Genomic DNA, 18,627 nt, shown 5'->3' on the forward strand with positions numbered 1-18,627 from the left:
GTGTACCGTAAAAATGCAAATAAGATGGGATTTGTACATGTTTAATTCAAATGGGAAAAGGGGGTGCAAGGGCAAAGCCAGTGTAGATGTTGGGATGAAAGTGTTTGTTTATTTAACCTTTGTAAACTGCCTCAGTTATGGGGTGGTTTAGAAATGCAATAAATAAATAAATAGTTTGTTTACTTGTATGCTTATATCCCACCTTTCCTCCAAGGAACTCATGGTGGTGTACCTGGCTCCCCTCCCATTTTATTCTTATAGCAACCCTATGTTGAGGTTAGGTTGAGAGGAAGTAACCTGCCCAAGCTCACCTATCGAACTTTATGTCTGTACAAGAACTTGAACCCAGGCCTCTGTAGTCTTATTCTGCCACTCAAACCCAAGCACAGGGAGCTTCTGGCCCACAGCATCTGGGTTACAAAGCTTCTTCCTCAGGCCCCGATGCCTCTCTCAGGCTCCTCCTCCTTCCTCTGCCCCAGCACTCAGAATGCCTATACTTCAATATAAGGAAAACATGATGGGCAACGTTTATGGGTGGGTGGGGAAACCCTATATCTTGTTTTCTGCATCTAATCTACAGCAACTGGTATACGTTATTGTAGCAAACACTTCCACTCTTCCTTCTGTAATCCTACAGAGATCATTCCCCTCCCCCAGCCCATTATAACAAGGAACAGGAGTTTCATTATTGACCTTCAATTAATATAAGACTCTACCCACTGACATTTGGCTAGATGCTGCCCTGAAATGTATGAGCTCCGTTTGCAGGTTTCAAATGGACAGCAGTAGTAGAAAGTTTCAACCAGAAAAAAAAATCCTGCTTCAAAGCATCAGTCCCCAACTTTCCTGAAATCTTTTGCAACCGATTTTATCCCCATTTATGCTTCAACTTTTATATTGGTCTGATGTTAATTTCAGTGAAGCTAGCATTGTATTTGGCAGAGGAACGGAACAGGCGGAGGATTCTTTTTAAAAATATATATTGAGAGTTGAGGAAGAGGGATGAAGTGTTATCAAAATGAATAGGACTGTTCCCACGAAACTTAGAGGACGTGCAGCCACATGTTCTACATGTGCTCACACACTTGGCTCAGGATTTTGTTGTGGAATATCATTCATCACCCTCTGACATGCTTACTGTGCAGCTCATGATCCACCAACGTGCCACAAAATAACTTTTCTTCTCTCACTGCCATGTACTTAATTTGTTCGTACAGGCATATGAAGAGGAGAACATACACTATCACTATTGATAAACCATATTATTTATTTATTATTTATGTATTTATTTATTGCATTTCTATACCTCCCAATAGCAACGTATGACTGTGAATTCCATAGCAAGCATGAAATGTTCTACATTTTTTTTGTCATAGATGATGTCTGAGCAGGCTCATAGGATGGGATCATGGTATAAATTTTATGACAATGGACCAATGTTTCAAGTTTGCACTGGTTTGTGCAAACCAGTACATGTTTCATCCCCAAATCAATCTATGTATATTTATCCAACTAAGGATGGAACAATCAATAAAAGAAGCTAAAATCAAATAGAATTTGCCTGGGTCATTCTAGTTCTAGAAGTGAATTTCTATGTGGAATAGAATTCCCAACACCTAATTAGTCAGTTATTAATTGAAGGACAGCTTTTATTCCTGACTAGCAGATGGAATCAGCTCTGCGCAGGTTGGAATTGCTGTTAGGTTGGCACAGAGAAGCCTTCAAGCAAACTTACACAGCTGTCATAGTTGTAAACATTGTGCCTGCCCTGCCTGACTGAAGGGACACTGGAGCGCCATGTAGGAGGGCTCTGTCCACCCCATCCTCCTTAGAAGTAGTTGCCCTACGGCAGAGGGGAGGAGACAGGCCTATACAGGCCTATAATTTGACCTATGAATCTTTCCTGGCTTCAAACTGTGCTTGTTCTTTTTTCTCATACTTGAACATTTTTCCCAATATTTGGGACTTCTTTTTTATGTCTTAAAAACATGGAAAACATGAATGTTGTGTAGTTAAAATCTGTGCACTGCAGTGCTGAATCATGATGTGAAGTTTCATTAAAGTTGATCAAATGGTACTGAAGTAGTAAAAAAAAATTAAAAAATGATTTGCCGCCTTTTTGGTTCAACACGGTGGTCAAAGTTTTCACTATGCCTAAAACCATCCCAGACAGAGGTAGAACAAAGCCTAAAAATTTCATAACAACCGGTTGTACAGTTTGCAAGTCCATTTAGGACATACAAATAAACACTTCCTTTTATTTGTATATAATAAATAAAAGAATAAGATGGACTTACAAGGTAGTTGAGCAACAAATAGTAAACAAGTTATTAGACTAGGTATCAAACTGGCAGATTCTAAGATTCCTTCTACAGTCTCTTACTGGTAACCTCTAGAAAATTGCAAAGAGGTCAAGAAGAATTTGAACTCCCATAAAGTACCTTGAACTTTAGTTCAAAGATGTCAAAAATTGCTTTGGGAAACATTCATAAATCTTCATGACACATTTTGGACGTCACAACAGTTCACAGATGGTTAACACTGAAGCTCGTACATGACCTCCTCCAATGTCACATCAACTCAGTAGTAGAACCCAGGAGTCAAGTCCGCTAATCCCCTGAACTTGGTCACAGCAACAGTCGAAATAACCTAATAATCAAGTTCCATTTCCTTGTTTTCACCAAGGTAAGTCCTGGTCTATCAAGAGAAAATCAATACCAGTACAATAAGTTTCAAATATTATTTATATCTTCAAAGCTACAGTCCTATACACAATAAGTCTCATTGAGCTCAATGGGATTTACTTCTGATTTGATGTGTACATGTTTATGTATTTGTATAAATATTAATATCAATAATAATATGTTGATGTCAGAAAAAAACATATCTGTAGACAAAAATGTAATGTATACTGTGATATGGATTCCCACATACATTGGGCCCCCAATGATGACGATGATTCAAATACCACTCTTCCTCCCAAGGAAGTCCAATGCCAGCTAGAGAAGAGAAGATATATGAGAAAAGAGGTGGCTGATCTATAGAAGTGAAGTAGGTGATCGCATGGGGCACCAAATTTGAGGGGGAAAATACACATTACAAAAATTCTGACTAATGAAGATGTCATTATTTCAATTCCTGTGTGCGTACATCGGAATTATGACTGAGGCTATGGAGGTGAGCAAGGGACTGACTAGGGATGGTGGGGCTAAGTCAGGCTGCTTGCCCGCTTTTGGGATCAGGTCCTCCCTCAGGTGGCATGGAATATCCTGCCCTGCTACAGCTCCCAGTTGGAGGCAGGGAGTGAGAGAGCACACACACACACACACACACACAAAAGCAGCTGCTTCCTTTCCCCTTTGAGGCCTGAACTGAAAGGCTGGTGGAGCCTTGTTGGCCATGGCACCCCGAGGATGCAACCAGGACCCTTCTTCCAGGGACCCTTCTCCCAGGACTGTGCTCATCTTCTTTGTGGTGGTTTTTATCAGACTCTTTGTGCTGAGACAGTGCTTAGTAAAAAAGAAAGAAAGAAGAAAAACATTTTGGGTGCATTTTATTATAAAATGTGTGTGGCGGGGGGTGGGGTAAGGGGGTTGCCTCTTCGTTAAATGGATAATTAGGGCAAAATGTTTCTCCGTTTATTAAAAACCTCAGCATAGATCTGCCATTGAGATTTGGGGTTGGTTGCAATAGTTCGCCTAGGGCATCAGTTGCTGGCAGCTAGTCTTGGGTGCCCCTCTGAGAATATAGCGCTCTGTCCCTTCCCATTGCTTACAATCACATGGCATAATAGCTCTGCTGTATCTCAATGTCCTGTGCAGCATTAATTGCCACCGCACTTATACAGTATCATCGAAATGGTAATGCCCACAGTCAAGGGGGTTGCCATGTAGTTCTCTCTGAAATCCCCCTGCTATCTCAGGTCCTCACAAGCGTTATTTCTGCTTCCCAAACCTAACACAAGTGAATTCTTACATGCTTTCAGCTGGGAGAAACATCCTCCATGTTCCACCTGAGTAACACAAGATTTTTTATTTATTTTATTTATTTATTATTGCATTTATATCCCACCATTTTTCCTCCAAGGAACCCAAGGCAGCATACATAATCCTCCTCTTCTCCATTTTATCCTCACAACAACAACCCTGTGAGGCAGGTTGGACTGAGAGTCTGTGACTGGCCCAGAGTCACCCAGTGGGTTTCCATGGCCGAGTGGGGACTAGAACCCGGATCTCCCGACTCCCAGACCAACACTCTAGCCACTACACCACACTGGCTCTCAGTGTATTTTGATTGTGTCCCTCATCACACTGAATCAGGAAAGAAGTTCATTAATCACAGGGGGGAAATCTGGATAGATAGGGCAAAGAACAGAGAGAAACAGTTGCACAGCAAAACATAAAAATAAATACAGTTTCTAGCCAATTCATTATCCAGCTATGCCTGTGTGTCTAATTTGTTCTTGTTCCTTCACCAACCGGACCCAATAAGTGCTGCTTACACAATTTCTAGCTTACAGTCATATTCCTAGGGCACTTCCAGAGAAGTGAGATTTTATTGTGTAATCGGTCTGCCTTGAACAAGGAATTTTATGGGCGATCCAGACAGTGTCATTTTCCATTTGTAATCCTGCTGCATTTTCACACTCTTTCCCTTATCTTCCCCTTCCCCCAAATCAATTCAGGTGCAAAAGGCAGAATAGCTGCACAATGCCTTGCTGACTGGTAGTTCTAGGAGCCCTCCATCTGGAAGCATCCTAAGCCAGAGGGTGCAATAATGACCTCCTAACCTGACCAAAGTATTAGCAACTGGGGTCTTTCTTTCATGATGATGATGCACCTACTCAAAGCTTCTATCTCAGGTGAGTGCCCATAAATTTACTTACACCTCTGCTTTTATCCCTAAAAGAGGGCTAGGTAACCTTTTGGGGCTTGTGGGCACATTTTAAAATATGAGAAATGAGCAGATATGTTTAGTCACAAATAACAGGTTAGTCACAAAAGACAACCTGCTCAGAGGCTCTCAAGGGAAATTAAGATGGCAACAGCTAGAGGTTTCCATTTTGCATTGAAGTGATGCCTGCTGTCAGTAGGAAAATTAAACAAAAATTAAGAGGCATGTGGTGTCTTGGTGGGCACATTGGTGCTCATGGACACCAAGTTTCCTACCCCCTGCCCTAAATCCTCCCCTCTGTGTTGGCCCATGTCCCTTTGCCAACAACATGTGACAATATGTGGAACACAAAATAGATTCCTTGATAAGACCAGCCTAAAGTGCAGGCAAGACACAGGCCCCTGCAAGGTATGCCAGCTGCACCCCTTCTTAGAGTCGGAAGACCTAAAGATGGTAGTGCAAGCACTGGTAACTTCGAGGCTCGACTTCTGCAATGTGTTCTACATAGGGCTACCTTTGTGCCTAGTCCGGAAACTTCAACTAGTTCAAAATATGGCAGCCAGGCTGGTCACCGGTACACCTAGGCGTGACCACATTACACCAGTTTTAAAATCTCTTCACTGGCTGCCAATTAGTTTCCGGGCAAAGTATAAAGTATTGCTTATCACCTTTAAAGCCCTACATGGTTTGGGTCCAGGCTACCTGCGGGATCGCCTTCTCCTGTACAATCTGCCCCGCACACTCAGGTCTTCTGGGAAGAATTTATTCCAGTCAACAAAAACAAGGCTGACAACTATTACCCAGAGGTTAGTTTTCCTCTGCCACTCCCAGATTATGAAATGACCTGCCGGGAGACATTCGTCAACTTAACAGTCTTCCGGATTTTAAGAAAGCTATAAAGACTGATCTCTTCCAGCAGGCCTGTCCAGTTGAATTTTAAGATGCCTTTTAATAATGTGCTGCTTTTAATAATGTATTAGTTTTAAATGTTTTAATTGTGTATTATTATTATTATTATTATTATTATTATTATTATTATTATTATTATTATTATTATTATTGGGCCCATGCCCCAGTAGGAGCCCACTGACGCTAGGCTCTTAGACTGGCTTCTCCTCTTCACCATGGCAATCTACTTGTTTATTTGCCTCTTTGCAGTGGCCCAGACACTGGTGAGGAGGAGGAGGACGAGGAGGAAGAGAAAACACCAGGCCTCACTTGCTGACGTGCTCTCTGCCTGCCCAGCAAGCAAATGGTAGCAAAGATGAGCAACAGCAGCGGGTGAAAAGGTAAGACTCAGTGAGGGAGGGGGGCCATTGAAGGCACACTGCCTCAGGGCCGTCAGAAGCCTGGCACTGTCCAATGGAGAGGCGTAGACTTTTCAATTTTTCAAGGTGGGGGGCATGGGGCTAAACTTGGAAAAGGCAGGTAGGCTTATTTGTTGATACTTATGTATATATTTCTATTTCTGGAAACCATCCTTCATCAACCATGGATCCTAGAGTATTTAAAGCCGCATATTAAAATAACAAGTACTCATCAAAAATATTACATTTTAATTATAATATTATGATACTACCCACCATCCTATGCAATATCCCTATGCAATATACCAGTGTTCTTCAAACTTTTCCCTCCATGACCCAGTGCAATAATATCACATACCCTCAAGACCCTATTTCTGTGCTTAGTCTGAAAATGTCTGACATGTAATATGCTTTGGACGCAGTCAAGACATATTAATTTAAGGAGATTCTTTATAATTAAGTAAGTCCCAGTGAGCTCTCTGGAAATGACTTCTAAGTAAACGTGCATATGTTTAGATAGCTAAAAGTGTTTAGTAGTAGCTGGATTGTGCCATTATGTGTTTATAGTGTCATCAATGCACATGATGCTTATATATATATATATATATATATATATATATATATATATATATATATATCAATCACATTTAAAGGGCAACAGCTCCACACACTGTAATTCCTAAATGGGCAACCTTTTGTCCCAGAAGGCCTGAGAGGGTAGGAGGAAATGAATCTGGGGAAGGCTGAACCTGACATAAAAGGAGAGCGGCTTTTGTCTTGCAAAGAGATGTGCTGGGCAGCTGGGGAGGCAGCAGGGTTTGCTTGGAGGCAATTTAGACTGACCCCCAAACACATAACAATGCAGACAACTGGAGACTGACTGAGGAATCGGCCAGCCAGGCTGTGAGATTGCTGATGTCACCTGGTTGGTCATTGCCCCCTCTGCGAAATCCCGGAGGGGGCTTGAGCCCTGCCACCCACCCACCCATAGTTTACGCTCCTGGTCCTATGACCATATTTCTTTGCCAAATCTCCCTTAAATGACTTAACTCATCACCCTTCTGTCAAAGCCAAATGCATATCTGATCTCTGTCACTGGTGTAGCAGAAATTTTTGAAATGCCGGGGGCTCATCATAGCAGCCCCATACACGTGTCCCCGAGGAGGGCTTAAAAATCCCTGTCAATAAGCCAGTTCTAGCACTTTTCATCTCCACCAGGAGCAGGTCTTTTGTCAAGTTAATGGGCCTGAATTGCCCAATCAAGACCAAGCCCTTTCCTCTGCAAATCCTTTGTATCATGAGAAGGAAGAAAATATTGTTGCTGAGAAAATTCATTCCCCAGCCACTGTGAGGATTGCATGTAAAGCTCAGGGGAGAAGGGGTGGATGGCAGATGACATCAGCAGCATCTGTGCTCATGAAAAAGTGCCCACACTGTGTCCCTGTGAGCCCTGGGCCCGATCTACACTAAGCAGGATACAACACTTTAAAAACGTTTTGAAAAATGTATATGTAATGTGTCCTGGGTTTGAGCAGTTGTCAAAACCATTATAAACCGTTATAAGCAGTAGTGTAGATCCTGCCCTGGTTCCGCTGCACCACTTCTCAGGATATGGGCTGGACAGTGACTTCACCTGCAACACTAGGGCCTCATCTACACTAAGCAGGATATTGCACTATGAAAGCGGTCTATAAAAGGCAGGAGCCACACCAAGCAGCATATAGCGGTATGAAAGCGGTATATGGTATGTGTCAATGGGCCCCAACAGTTGTCAGTGCACTTCAATACTGTAAAGCAGTAGTGTGGCTCCTGACTCTTATATACCGCTTTCATACCATTTTCATAGTGCAATATCCTGCTTGGTATAGATAAGGGTCATGGCTAAGCAAGGGGGGTGGAGGGGGATGGTCTCGCGGTATGATGATCGCGAGATCCTCACCCTCAGTCTACATGCGGCGCGCGACGTCCCGGGAGGAAGAGGATGTCGCGGCCCCCATTTTTTTGGTTTTTTAATCGAAGAAGAGCGCAGGAGTGCTCCTGCACAAAAGTGAGTTTTTTTAAAAAAAATCCTCCCGCTCCCCCCACCCCACCCCCAATGAGCATGGAGCTCCTCAGGAGCTATGTGCCCAGCTCCTGGCTCCTCGCTGTTACAAGGAGCCAGGACGAAACCGGGACATCCCAAGACTGTGGGAAAAGTCAGGATTAAAGGGTATGGCGATATCCCAGGGAAAGGGAGGGATCATCCCTCGCTGCTCTTGGGATCCCCTGTGCATCATGTGGACGCACAGGGACAATCCCGGGACGATCCTCGGGATTTCGCCCCATCTAGACATGACCTAGGCCTTGGTATACAGGACCCTTGCCCAACTGGGCTAGCACAGGAACTCAGCTGGTAAGGTAAAAGGCTGAATTAATGCGGCCATTACACTCCTTTAGTTCCAATCTTGCCTAAGAATGCGGTAGCATAAGGCTTATTACTCGAGATCTACTCGACTGATTTTGCTCTTTTTGTTTAGTTTGTTTTGTTTTAAACTGGAGCTTGAGCAGTGTAGACATATGAAAAGTCCCAAAAAATAATAATCAAAGCTTGAGCTTTAACAGCAATGAATTTCCTCCATGCCAAGCAAGCAGGGCAACCCATTCACCTGTGGGATGACAGACAGCCCTGCTCAGCCAATCAGTGTGGCATGAAGATGGGCTCCGGGTGTTGGCTGCCTCCATCCCCTCACCGCCAGCAGGTGCGGGGAGGGGATGGAGGCAGCCAATGAGAAGGGTGGGGTCACACCGCATTCAAATTCCAGAAGGGGGATTCACTATGCTTGGGTCACATTGGCATTTTTCATTAGCCCCTCTGTGGTGAGGGGATTGAGAGGCAAAAATGGGGGAAAGGAGCAGCACGGCTAGTGCCCATGGCGACATGGGCTTCACACCAGTAAATAAGGGTGTGATTGTGATTTGTCTGTAGGTTTGCATTACAAACCCCGGGATGACAGGTTCCAAAATATTTTGGGTGGCATCCCAATGTAAGCATGAACAACCAGGCTGGCAGGAGTGGAGTTCCTGCAGGAGTGGACTTCTCCTTCCCATGGCATCCCCTCCTGCCTCAACGAAACGCTACACAGACAGGGCATGTCTAGACCACGGGGCTGGAGGGGGAGGATCTCACGATATGCTGACTGCAAGATCCTCCTACTCAGTCTACATGTGGCGCACGACGTCCAGGGAGGAAGAGGACGTGCCACCTGCCTTTTCTTTTCTTTTTTATTGAAAACGAGAGCAGGAGCACTCCAGTGAAAAAGGTTTTTTTTTAAAAAAAAAAAAACACCCTTCCCGCTCCCCCCCACCCCACCCCCAAATGGGCACGGTTCCTGGCTCCTTGGGGTTACTCATGAGGAGCTGGGACAAACCAGGACAGCCGCCCACACATCCCGCAGTCTTGGGATGATCCTGGGAGTGCAGGAAAAACTGGGACAAAAGTGTAGGGCAATATCCCGGGGAAATGCAGGGCTCTTCCCTCCCTGCTCCCGGGATCCCCTGTGCATCATGTGGATGCACAGGGACAATCCTGGGACGATCCCCGGGATATTGCCCTGTCTAGACATGACCACAGTCACAAGACCTTGCTGAATGGGGTGAGCTGTGGTATATATATTTTTATTTTTTTTATTTTAGCATTTTTATCCCGCCCTTGTGTTGGATCCCCAAAAGTCAGGCAGAAGGGCCTTCTGCCAGCAGAGCTTTTCCTTTCAAGGAAGGTAGATCCTAAATCCAGTCTTGCATATGCTCCAGTTTTAGGCACCCCATGTCTCCAGCCATGAGAATCATCCCGTGGGTCACCTGATGTTCTGTGTGATGGCCGACTTCACAAAAACAAAGCCTGTGTGGTTTGTTTGGACAATAACTGGGCCAAGCCATTTCCTCATGTGACTGGACTGAAAGACCGCACAAATATTGCAGTGTTTAGCTTGCAAGTATAATTTATGTCCCTTTGACTGGTCTTGTTGGGGCCAGGCTAACTCAGCCATGAAAAACACTTCTTTCCTCTTTCTATCCATTCAGGGAGGCCAGCGCTGATCTATGGGAGCAATTTGAGTTCATTAAGTGGACATTTCACTAGGTTGAAGAGGGATCCACCAGTGCTCTTTAGGTGGCCAGTCACAGGCATGAAATATGGGAGGGTTTTGTTTGGGGAAAATCAATGGATGGGCTGCAGATGTGAAGAAGACTGAAATTTGGCTGCCGTTGCAACTGGAAGAAGAGGTTGACCTGATAGCGCAAAGGGGTGGTGAGCTTCTTGGGGGTGATGTGCTGTGTTTTTGAGAACATGAACCACATGGGCTCTGCATGAAGCAGTTCCCCCATCTGGTTAGAGTGGCTCCATCCATACTCGGGGGAGGGGGGAGAATCCTTCGTCAAGCATGGTTAAAATCATCTGAACGGTGGTGAGTTGCTTCACACAAACAGGTTCCTATGCCTTCAGGAGTCCATATGGTTTGTATTCTTGGCTGCAACCGTGCCCAAAAGGGTAGCAGCATAAGAAGGAAATGTAAGAGAAAACCGAATCGGATGATTCCTATCCACTGCTACTTTCCTTCCCCTTCTTCCACACCCGAAAAAGATTTTCACATATCCACACTGCCATTTCACCACCACTGTTTTATATCAGTTTAATTATCATGGCTGTCCCCGCTACTACAAGTCCTGGGAATGGGAGTTTGGAGGGGTTCTCTTAGCTGAAATCTCTTAGCTGAAATCTCTTAGCTGAAATCCTCAACAGGTTTTAGTAAGGCCCTTACAGAACTTAGCATCCCAGGCTTCCCTAGGAAGGGGTATAATCATTGTCTATAGCAGGGGTGAGGAACTTGTGGCCCTTGAGATGTTGGACTACAACTCCCATCATCACTGAAACATGTCCATGCTGGCTGGGACTGATGGGAATTGGTATCCTTTTTTGTGTGTGAATCACCCAGAAAGCTTCAACTAGCTGGGCACCAGCAACCTTTCCTTATTCCAGTCTGACCCTAGCCACGTTTACCCTGAAAGAAAAAAACATTGATTTTACTGGAACTTCCAAGCAAGCGTGTTTAGGAAGACTGCATCTTTTGACGGCTAATAAAAATAATTTGTCCAGTCTCATGGAGAAAGGAATATCCACATGGAAACAGCTTTGAATTACTCAGCAAAGTTGTTATCACCTGGTACACCATGGACTTTAATTAGGGATGTCCGATAAATTTGCAACGGATTCCAATAAGTTTGGATTTCTCTCAATCTGACCTGCACTTTCTGTAGTAGATTGACTTTTTCCAAATCGTGCAGGTTCCGAGAATTTGCGGACTGGGGTGTGTGCTCGAATTTGCACATGCACAAATGTGCATTAGCACAAGTGGAACAAAATCCCCTTATATCCCTAAAAACAATCCAATTCTGTCAATAAGTGGATGAAGGAATGAAAGACACCTGACAATCCACAAAACGCATATGGAACAGATTTAACAAAATCCCTAGTTTCAAGTAGCATGGTAAAAAGCATCTAATCTGCATGCTGGATTATTTAAAATCTCCTCTGCACAGTGGCTGTAACATCTGAACTGGCCTTAAGCTGCTCTGAAATTGTAATATTTTGTTTGGATGAGGGGGAAGAGAAAATGTACTCTCCAACCAGAACTAGTAACTAGTAACTCTATCTTCAGTATAGGCCAGGGGTGGTGAACTCCAGATGTTGAGTCATTTATTATTATATATTTGGCCCTCCAGATGTTCATATATTATATTTCTATATATAATAATAATAATAATAATAATAATAATAATAATAATAATAATTCCAAATTTATATCCTGCCTATATGCAAAATATCCTAGGTGGACTTCAAATTAAGAGTCTAATAATGTAATAAGAATATTTTTAAAGAAAACAACTCAACCAATAGCTCCGGCTATTGGGCAGTATAGAAATGTAATAAATAAATAATAAAGAAAAAAATCTATTTTCTGTTCCTATCAATGGGATCAAAACTGTGACATCTCTGCTATTTGATGAAATATATGTACTTATTACATTTTTATCCTGAGAGCTCAGGTCTCCCCTTTTATCTTTACAACAACCCTGTGAATAGTCTAGGCCAGTGGTCTTCAACTGGTCCAGATCTGAAACCCACCTCGGACTCCTAACCCGCATTATGGGACCCACTTTCACAATTTTCTCTATGCTCAACATGGTGGCAACAACTTTGCTGCTACCCATCTGGACTGCTCTCGTGTCCCACTTTTGGGTCACGACCCATCAGTTGAAGGTCACTGGTCTAGGCTGAGAATTTGTGCCTGACCCGTGGTCACCCAGTAAGGGCTGTGGCTGAGTGAGAATTTGAACCTAAGTCTCCTTGGACTTCTTCATTCAGAATTCAGTCAGGGTGATGTTGATGGATACTGATACTGTGGGCTTTTCTGCTCAGGCACATGTTTTCTTTCTGGTGCTTCTTCTCATGAGATTATTTGCTGCAGGGGTGCTCAAATCATGACTTCAGTCAGTCAGTCATCACATCAACAAATCAGAGCTTCCAAACCAGCTCTTATTCACGTGTTTTGCTTGGGTTGTGTCTCAAGAACGCAGAGAGTGCAGATACTAATAATGGCACTTTGATTTCAACTGAGCTCGGGACCATTTTGGAGACTCTTTTCTTGGCCAACTTGCCAATAGTTTCCCATGCCTCAGATCCACCCCTCAGATCTTGGCTTTCCACCAGCAAAAGACATGAAGATGAGAAGCAGAGATCTGATAGGTTTTTATGTGTTGCTAATACAAAACAGTGTTACAAATTCAAAACAAATGCAAATACAGAGCATAAGGTAAGACATGCAAAGACCACCTCCCCAATAAAATGTAAGCTCTCCTGATAAGAATCTGATAAAAAATTTCTCAGAAATGTATAGCTAAGCAGAAATGTCTTTCTCTGAACTTAGGGGACTGCTCAGAGAAGGGACAGTTTGCTCTTGCCTGAGTCTGAACTGGCCACATGCAGATGGGGCCACATGAAATTAGGCTGAGAGCCTCAGCTTGCCCACCGCTGCACAAGGTTTTTAAAAGGACATTTTAAAATGGGCCATTTACACCAATAATATTGAGGAAATGGCTGCTTTACGGTTGCCATTTGCACAGCATTTGTTTTACGGAACTAAATAAATTGCCATTTCAAAAGAAAATGGCAACTCCTTGAAGAGGCCGATGGCTGCGGGTGCTCACGATGGGTCTGGGTAAGAGGCAGGGGGCTTGTGTGCTCATTGGGTGTGTCCAGGGGTGGTGTGATGAGGGCAGCTGCTCCTCAGGTGTCTGGCAAATTGGGCATCTGAATAATTTGGATGTGTGAATCTCGATTCGGACTGGGTCTCAATCAGGCTGAAGCAGATTGGGGCGGATTCAGAAGCTCCAAACCAGCCTCCAAATTAGGTTGGGAGGATCCGCGCACAGCCTTTTAAAAAGTAGTGCAGCAAGGAGAGGGCTAAACTAGATTCTTTCTTTCTGATGTGCTAATCTTTTATTTGCAGAGGATTACTTCCAAAATCTTTTTGTCTACTGCATTAAGTATATTCAGGTACGTTACTCCAGTGGTTCATGTTCCTTCCCAGTTATCCACATATCAAGTAGCTGCTGCTCCAGTCTTTGCTGCTAGATTTGACAATCTGTCCTTGTAGTTCCATCCTGGGGTTGGGGGAACAACATATTCATTCTCCCTCCCTCCCTTCCTCCCTCCCTCTCTCTCTCTCTCTCTCTCTCTCTCTCTCTCACACACACACACACACACACACACACACGATAGAGATTACATGGTAAATTCAGTTTGTATATGTTCTGAAAAGTAGGACCCTGGCACTGAACATCCAGTTGTAATTGTGTTGATGAAAAGGGACTAAAACTTGTGAACCATTAAGTATCCTGAATATGTGTATGTCTCAAAAGTATACATACATCCCACTGATTCTGTCCTAGGTCAGATAGCAACAAGACACACATCAAATCCTGAGGAAAGCATAGGATAAAGACCACAAATCATAAGCCAAAAAGGGGTTTCCTTAAAGTTTACATACAAGGTGAAGTATAGTTTCAAACCAAGGTCAGGTTTAAAAATGTTAAGTTGGTATAAAAAAATAATATAGTGCTAATGGAACTACTATTGAATGTTTTACCAATTGCACATTTTGTAGCAATATATTAATTACATAGATAGAAATCTATCATGTCAAAATTGCTACCTTATACATTTCAAACTTAAGCCTCCTTCAAATATTTTGGTGCACACAGATGTTTTAAGTGACACCTAAAAATGTCAAGTCTGAATGAGAAAAACAGATATTTGAAAACATGTGTATCATACAAAATATAACTATCAGAGATCCAGGATTTGCTCTATTTAGGGATGCACAGATTTTGTAAAATCTGTTCTGTGTCTGTGTATCATGGATTGTCAGGTGCCCCTTTCATTCCATGGTCCGCTCATTGATGCAATGATTCCCCACCCCCACCAAAAAAATTTGCACAAATTTGCATCTGCAAAAATTCATGCTTGTGAAAATGGGCAACTCTCCCTTCTCCAGAAGTGGATTTTCATGCTTTAGCCTATGGGAGAAATACACATTTTTGGCTGTTTTTTTTTTAAAAAAAAACTTACAGATTTTTCTACAGCTAGATTTGAGTAAAATTCTGGAAAGTTTGCAAGTATCCATGCGATTTGGGAACAGCTGGTCCGCTGCAGAATCCATGGGTCAGAATCATAGAACTCCAAATTTGTTTGATTCCCTTACAGTTTTCTCTGGCCTTTGCTAGACCAGCGGTTATCCCAGGCTGATACCCAGGTTCGCCCCTGTGCATCCAGATGACACACAGGGGATCCCAGGCTCAGGAAGGGATCATCCCTCCCTGGCCCCAGGATAGCCCCATCAAGGCTAGGGTGGGGGGAGTGGGGAAATCAACCCTGGCCAAATACCTTTCTCTAGGCAACTCCATGCCTCTTTCTGAACAGAAAAAAGTAAAATGGGCTTTGGGGAGGCAGCAGGGCTTGATGTTGGGGGCCACGCCTTGGTTTCATCCAGCCCAATGGATTGTTCCTGGGCAGCAATCTGGCTCCCAGGACCAACCCAGTTCCCCACCCCTGCTTTGGGGGAAGCCATGGCTTTTAAGTAATATAAAACTTAGTGTAGACATGCCAACTGCTGCAAACACTTCAGACAGCTCTCCCAAATTGCCTGTTGTGTTCTTCCTGCCTTTGTAGTGTTACCAGCCAGGTCGCTTAACATTTGACACGTGTGTGTGTGTGTGTAATCTATGTATACCATCTTGGGTGAAGTCAGTTATGTGATAAGGTTACACACACCAGCCTGCAGCAGGTGCTCAATGGAATGAAAGATCAAATGGTCTGCCTACTTGAAATCTGGGCTTCCAGCCATGAGTAAAGCTATAGGATCAAGGCCATAGATGACTATATGACCTTGCTTTTTCATTAGAAAGATTTGTAAATACCACATCGGCTTTATTGATTCAAAGTACCGAAACATTTTATCATTCAAGGCAGATGAAAGCAAGTATTGTAAAGTATCTAAAAAAGGCATTAGTACATTAACATAAATAATCCTAATAAATCGCAAAAGTGTTGGAGAAAATGGAAACTTGTTAATGGAGTAATGTGTGTAGCTCTTTTATTTGGATCAAGCATGAAATATATATCAAGCAAAAGTGCAACTGTGAATAAAACAGCTAACAACACTTGAATTTCTGTCAACCTTTCCTAATCTTCAAAATGATCCTTGGGATGACTTCACCTTGGCTGGGTCAAAATGCTTCCATCTACCAGCTTAACTGAGCTTCCAAAAGCCAAACCCCAATGAAAACATCTTAGAAAGTATTGTGGTTCAGACTTTAATAAGCTTTTGTGGGTCTGAGAACATACATTTGATTTACGAATTGTCCACTCTCTCTCTCTCTCTCTCTCTCTCACACACACACACACACACACTAACATTGCCAACATCAAATACTACTTTTTCCTAAATACTCAATTTACTTTACAAGGATTGTTTCAATAATCCCAATAACCACTTTGTATTATTAGTGTTCTCATATTACAAATGGAGGTTGACTTCCCTAAGGCCATCCAGAGATTTTGGATAAAGAGCTCCATCCGACAAGAGTTTTATTGCACGCTCATTACTGGGCACACACGGATTTCTCGGACATCCCTCACATGACGTTGTCTGCCTCTCTCGCCCCTTCCACCCCTTCTGGCCTTCCTTGCGCCGCAAGAAAAACCAGAAAAAGTCTGGTTGATGCTCTCTCCTGCTGTGTGTAGGAGAAGCAGCGTGATTACAACACCTCACTCGTGCTCATTGTTTACTTCCTGTTTTCAAACAGAAAGTAACTGAGCGATGACGGAGAAGCGACGGTAGCCAGCGTTTCTTCCTGAGTATGATGGAGCTCTAAATCATAGTCATACATTGAATAGACCCACTAAAATCAGAGGGAATGACTAACCTAAACCCCACTGAATGCTCACTGCTGATGGAAAGTATGGCAGACTTTGTGTTGGCATACCAAAAAGTAATATCTGGATTGTCACATATTAGCTCATGTCAGAAAACAGCAGCCAAACCCTAGTTTGGTGCTATGAGAAACAAACCTGGAAGGAGCCTTGGGCTTGTATGGATGCCACCTTCCACCCACCTCAGATGCTCAGGGGGATTACTTATTTTGTTATTTGGAGCAAACCATAATTTGCCTTTACATCTGAGCTGTCAAACGATGGTTTTCACTTGCCCTGCAAATCAGGATAAGCACAAACCATAGTTTGCCAGTTTGGGTGTAAGAATGATCTATGGTTTGCTGCCAAACAGGTAATAACTAATTGAGCCGAGCACATAAGTGAAGGAGGAAGAGGGACAGGAAGGATGGAGGAGTGAGAGCCTGAGGCCAAAGCTGTTTCCCCTGAGCCATTCTCCTGAGCCATTGTCTCTTCCTTAAACAGAATACATTCAGAGCCAGAAAAAATAACCAGGTAAGTGTTGTGCTTCCAAATGCACATTTCAACCCTGTTGATCTCAGACAGCCCCCATTTCTTATTAACAAATTGAAATGCTTTTGAAACAAGGCCAAAATGATGGCTTGCATAATAATGTTCCTGAGATTCTCATGCTGTTGATAGCAAAGCCACATGTAATGTTAGAAGGAATGGAATCCTCTATTTATTATTATTATTATTATTATTATTATTATTATTATTATTATTATTAATAATAATAATAACAACAACAACAACAACAACATATGCTTATGGCTTATTTCCTATGAAATATTTTCCCCATTGGCACTGAATGAGTTTTTAAACTGCATGAATTCTCACATTAAATTGGTAATAGAAAGCTGAGCCTGTGGAAAGGAGCCCACAAATTAACAGGAATAAACAATTTCACCCTGGGGGAAAATGAGTCATTAACTGTTCTTTCCTTATTGGAGAATAACCCATTTTGGGCAAATCCTCAGAGACTCCAGCGATACTTGTAAATACAAACAGCATTTGAAACATTTCCTTACAGAGAAAATTCCAGATTTCCATTTTTCTTCTTGAGAGAGCTCGCTGGTTGTTCTCTTCTATGTGTTCATGTGGCTTTTATACGCAAAAATTAAGTTCCAGCAAAGGGAAAGAGCATTTATACAAAAGCAATCCATCAACCACTCCTGTGCTCAGAATTCACTGAGGTAATTTAGATACTTTAATGGCGAGGTACTTTAGGTTGGTATGCAAATAAGTGTTTTCTCCACAATATTACCACCTAATCTTCTCTGTCAACCCCTACCAACTTCCAGATTAGTTCAAAACGCTTCCCCTCAATTAATCTTTCCTGTAAAGTAATTCTCTGTTAGCAGATATATAATATAACCACATTACAAACTTCCTTTTGATACATATTTTCACACTATGGAAGTTCTTTTTTACAACATATAGTTATGCTGATGCAACAATAATATGGTACCAAGCATGGTGGTTTTTATAACGTTCAATATGTACCAATAAAAATAAAGCCTTCTGAATCCATTATTTGCCTTCTTTTAAAAACCATGGCCTTGACCTTAGTGATGTCAGGCATATACTACAGCTCTTCTATAATTTACAATTGACATCATGGATTAAATTTGTTGTTTCAGCTAATGCAACAGAGCAAGTTAAGGTAGATTGTGAAACAAAGCCAGCCACTGAAATACGAGGCTTGTCAAGTATAAATTTACAAAAGATATTCAGACTGAGCACGCAAGACACAAATAAATGGACAGTGAAGCTGTTTTTGACAGACTGCAAGGGGCTAGAGACTTAAACTTGAACATTGTAAATCCAAGTGTCACAAAATGCTGTTGCAGAGTGAAAGACGTGTCTATTCTTCAGGAA

Source organism: Elgaria multicarinata, chromosome 2 (assembly GCF_023053635.1).
Source record: "Elgaria multicarinata webbii isolate HBS135686 ecotype San Diego chromosome 2, rElgMul1.1.pri, whole genome shotgun sequence".
Classification (NCBI taxonomy): Eukaryota; Metazoa; Chordata; class Lepidosauria; order Squamata; family Anguidae; genus Elgaria; species Elgaria multicarinata.